Genomic DNA, 5,077 nt, shown 5'->3' on the forward strand with positions numbered 1-5,077 from the left:
GGGAGCGAGGGAAGGGCTGGCTGGGAAGGAGTCAGATAAACCCAGTGGGTATTTCCCTTTCCAAGGGGCTCCTGGGGAGACAAAGGAGACAAGAAGGATTCCCCATCTCATGACATTCCCTTTTCTCCTTCAGTAGCCCTACTGCAGTCACTGCATACAAGAGTTTAGTTGATCCCTTTGATGCCAGGGAGCACCCAGAACTTGAACCTCGCTGGATCCAGCCCTGTCTGCCTATCACCGAGCAGAGGGAAAAGATAAAGAACCTGGGTGGGGGTTGAGCCAAAATGGCATTTTGCCACTTCTGATCTGCTCCCAGCTTTTGCAGCAGGGCAACAACCCCATCGCTGCAAACCACTCCCTTTTGCAAGGCACACGTGGACCTCGCTGGTAGCTCAGGGCTCCTGAAGGGGCTGCTGCAGTTGGCAACTGGAGCTGTTGTTGAACTTTTCACATTGCTTACCCCCCCCCCATCCAAATGCCATCAACTGTCTGAGGAAGGACACAAAAATATTACCCTGGAGGGGCCAAAAACTTGGAAAAGGATGAAAGAAATGTTCTGATGATGACAATGACAATGACAAAAAACCACAATTTATTTTTGACAGCAAATGAGTACCCACAGCCCTCCAGCCCTCCCAGACTGGCAGGCCGAGTGGGGCCGTTTCCATGGCATGAGGAGCTGGCAGTCTGCAGAGAGAAACCAGAGAGCCACGGTCAGTCACAGAAGGCTCCTGTGCCCCTGTCCCACCACGGCCTGTGCCTGGGCCAGGCTGCTGTGTGCTCAGAGCCCAAACCTCCTGACCCATTCTCCGTTTTTAGAGAAGGGCAGAGTGGTAAGCCACATTCCATCTCCTCTGCTGAAGCACAGCCCAGCAGCCTCCTCAGCAGCTGCAAGGGCGGGGTGCCCGTGTGCCTGGTTTCCTGGCTCCCCGGCAGACCAGGGGTTAAACGTTGGGTGTCTCCTGGATTGTCCCCGGAAAGAGCCCATCTCTGCACCCAGCTACCTTTTTTTATTTGTAAATTAGGTCTTTCTTTCTCTTCCAGCTGTGGTTTCTCCAGCCCCGGCTGCAGCCACTGGTCATTTAAAACTTTAAGAATCTTTTTCTACAAGCACAACTGACTTGATGTATATTTTACAAAATCACGAATTGTGCCATAACATATATTACAATGGGGCTGCAGAGATCCCCCTGCAGGTCCATGGGGAGCCAGAGATCCCCTGCAGGTCCATGGGGATGCAGAGATCCCCCTGCAGGTCCATGGGGATGCGGAGATCCCCTGCAGGTCCATGGGGATGCAGAGATCCCCCTGCAGGTCCATCGGGATGCAGAGATCCCCTGCAGGTCCATGGGGATGCAGGGATCCCCTGCAGGTCCATGGGGGTGCAGGGATCCCCTGCAGGTCCATGGGGATGCAGAGATCCGCCTGCAGGTCCATGGGGATGCAGGGATCCCCTGCAGGTCCATGGGGATGCAGAGATCCCCTGCAGCCCCTGGAGGAGCCGGGCTGGAGCTCGGCGATGCCTGAGAGGAGGCTGTGAGCCCGCGGGCAGAGGGGCCCCGCTGGAGCAGCCTGTCCTGGCAGGACTGAGCCCGTGGCACAGTGACCCACGCTGCAGCACTCGGAGGGGGCTGTGCCCAGGGGATGGACTCCGCTCCGAGAAGTTCCTGGAGAAGTCTCGGCCGGGAGAGAGCGCAGGGTGCAGCAGGGAACGACTCCTGTCCCTGAGCAGAGGGAGAAGCCCCGGGGGATGAGCTGAGCATGGCCCCATTCCCTGTCTCCTGCCCTGCCGGGGGAGGAGGTGCAGCTGGGAGCAGGGAGGCGTGGGGAAAGCTGCATTTAAGGCTCTGCACTGACTTCTCCTTCTCCTGCTCCGAGTCTTTGGAGTTTTCTGACAGAAATCTCTCCCCTGCCCCACCCACCCACAGGGCTTCGGGCAGGTTTCCCTTTTTGGGGAAATCAAAGCGAAGCTCTGACGCGCTAACGAGGCGCAGGAGAAGTGAGGCTCCTGGGCTTCCCGCAGAGGCGGAGGCACGGGAGGCGCAGGGCCGGGAAAGCCGTGGCGGGAGGCGCGGAGAAGTTTGTTTGTGTGGGCAGCTCAATCCCGGCTCGGCCCGGGCCCGTGCCGGGGCTGTTCCTCATCTCCGGCTTTCCCCTCACGCAGCCCGGGGGCGCCGAGAGCGCGGGGCGAGGCGGGGCCGTGCGCAGAGCCCGCCCCGAGCTCGCTGCCATTGGCCGCCGGTGCCGTCAGTCGCGGTCGCGGCGCGCTGATTGGTGGGAGCGGGGCGCGGCGCGGCCCCGGCGGCGGGCTGAGGGCGGCCGTGGCCGCGCAGCGCCGCCATTGGCCGAGCGGCTGTGCGGGCCCGGCAGCGGCGGCAGCGGCCGGAGCGCGGTGAGGCGGCGGCGGCGGAGCTCGGAGGCGGCCCCGGCGCAGGTGGGAGCCGCGCTGGGCTCTGCGGGGGCTCGGGGCTGGCTGCGGGCGGAGGGGGCGGCAGGGGGCTCCGGCGGCTCGCCGGTGCCGTGTCCGGCCCGTGCCGGCCCCGGGCCGAGGGCGCTGCGGGAGCGGCTGCCCGCGGTCTCCTTCCCGCCGGGGCCGGGCAGGAGCCGCTGCCGGAGCAGCGCTGGCTCGGCCCGGCTGCTGTGGGTAGGACAGAGGGGCTGCCCCGCGGCCGGGAGCGGGCGGGGAAATTCCCGTCGCCGGAGGTTCGTGTGCCCGGCGGAGAGCGAGGAGTCCTGTCAAAGTGACTTTATTGCCGAGCAGGGGCAGAGGCCGTGGGGCATTTGCCGTGCGCTCTCTGCCGTGGCTGTAGCCCGCAGCCTCCTTTTTATCCTCATTTTCCCGGCCGATCTCCCTCTGCCTTTGCCCACCGGCTGAGTTCCTTGGAAGGTTCCGACTTCCCGATGCGCCTGCTGCCTGTCCTCGTTAATGTGCACCCTCCTTTTGTAGAACAGCCGATATTCATGGCTTTGTTAAGTCTTTGTTCTTCTCCTCGAAGTTCGGGAATGTAGCGGGACTTTGAGCAGCTGTCTGGGTCAATTTGTACCATTTATTGGACCTGATGCTTTCTCCCCTTATCTACATGTGCCCGGCCCTATCTCCAGGCAGATTCACTCCTTGACTCTGTTTTGTTCTTCCCGGGTCCTCTTTGGTTTTGGGATTATTCTCGGTGTCCTCATTCCCTGTCCTTTTGTAGCCGTTTGTGGATCAGGAGGCCTGGCTGCCACCTGCATGCCCTGGCTCAGCTGCTGGATGAGCTGCACTGCCAAGGTGTGGAGCATGGTAAAAAGATGAGAGTTGCTGCAGCACAGAAGAGGAGAAGCAACATTCGTTTAACCCATGGTCTGCCAGTGCACCACAAAATCGTGTCCCATTCCCATCCTTTCCACATTTGGGCCAGAACATGAGCTGCTTTCTTATTTCCTTTGTTAGCTTTTTCACCAGTTTTCCTTGGTCATCTCTGTGCCAACAGTAGTTTGAGTCACTGAGTTTTCCATAAACTCCTCCTTTTTCTGCTAACAGATAATCTGATCCCATCCCCTGGTGAAATGTTGTGTTCCTCATTTCAGTGGCTTGGTCAGCAGGAAGGTCAGGAGTTGGAGTTGTCTGGTTGGTTCTTATTTGGAGGACAGCTTGTAATTTAATGATGCCATTGAAATGATAAATGGTTTATCTGTCTCCTGATAGGAATTGGTTTGGATTCTCAGGGGCTGGTCCGTGGTGTTGTAGGATTTGTTCTGGTGGCCCTTCATCTTTTCCCCATTTTGGGGTGCTCCCTTCAGCTGGGGCTCCATCAATTGGCTGATTTTCTCTAATGTAAACATCAAATACTTGTATTCTAACTGATTTTTCTGAACTTGTGGTAGCAAAAACCCCAATGCTCTAATCCACCCTATAAAACATAGACAGTGACAGCAGATGTTGGAGTGGGCAGAGGGATGATCCCCCCCTTATTTTAGTGAAGTTTTCCCAACATTCTCCATTTGCTGTTTCCCTTTGCAGCTTCAGCCATTTCTGTTGCAGAGTCAGAGATCCTCAGCATGGGCTCTGCCTTCAGCTGTGCAAATTCCATCTGTGGGAGATGGCAGAGTTTGGGGTGAGGGGGCAGAGGGAATCAGCCAATTCCAGCCCCAGACAAGAAACCCAAATACATTGTCCATGCTTTATCCCAGCACTGTCAATTTGCATTTCTTAAGCTCCTCTCCAGGCTGCTGGAAGGAAAATTCTCTTCCAGAGCAGCCATTGGATGACTCATATGTGGCCACCCCAGAATATGCTGCTTTTATTTTTTCTTTTTAAAGCATATTTTTAAACACACTATTAACTGTTAATGAGTTAAAGGATCACCTTTGTGATAAATGAATGCTCCAATTTATTAATTAATGAAAATTTATTAAATGATCAAAGTATAAATTTAGAGAAAAAAAAAAAAAGAAGAGCCACAATCCAGGCAAAAAGGGTCAGTGCAGAGCCTGGGTACCGGTGCTGGGCGAGACACAGGTCTGATCCCTACAGCAGAGGGTCCCCTCTGTTTCACACCGATTGTCCTGCCCGAGGCAGAGTCCCTTTCCTTCCTTTCAGGTCTGCACATATTCCTGTGGAGTTCTTTCTCTGCAAGGAGCTGAACAAAACCATGTCCGGGGAGTGATAAACATCCAGGATGTGTTCCCAGAATCCAGGAATCCAGTAATCCAGTATTGAGATGTATCTCACAGATGGCTCCAGCTATCTCAGTCTTAGATATTTATCAGGTATTCATCATCCTGGTGGATCACCTTGAGGAACACCCATCTGTGGGCTGGCCACATTCATTCATTTGTAAATGAAGATCTCCTTCCTCTTGTCCAGGTGGTTTCAACACTGTGATGCAATCCCCGACACTGACTTGTGTGCTTAAAAATCTTTTTATAAGGGTATTTCTTACCAATACATACATAAAATATATATGGCAATTTTTATCTGCATGAATTATCCCATATACACAAAACAATCCCTCCCCTTCTACATAAACATAGTAATTCCTGCTTTCTAAACTTTCTACATAATTATGTGTGACTTTACTTCTACCCTGTACTACTA

The sequence above is a fragment of the Lonchura striata genome, unplaced genomic scaffold (genome assembly GCF_046129695.1).
Source record: "Lonchura striata isolate bLonStr1 unplaced genomic scaffold, bLonStr1.mat Scaffold_92, whole genome shotgun sequence".
In the NCBI taxonomy this organism is placed as follows: Eukaryota; Metazoa; Chordata; class Aves; order Passeriformes; family Estrildidae; genus Lonchura; species Lonchura striata.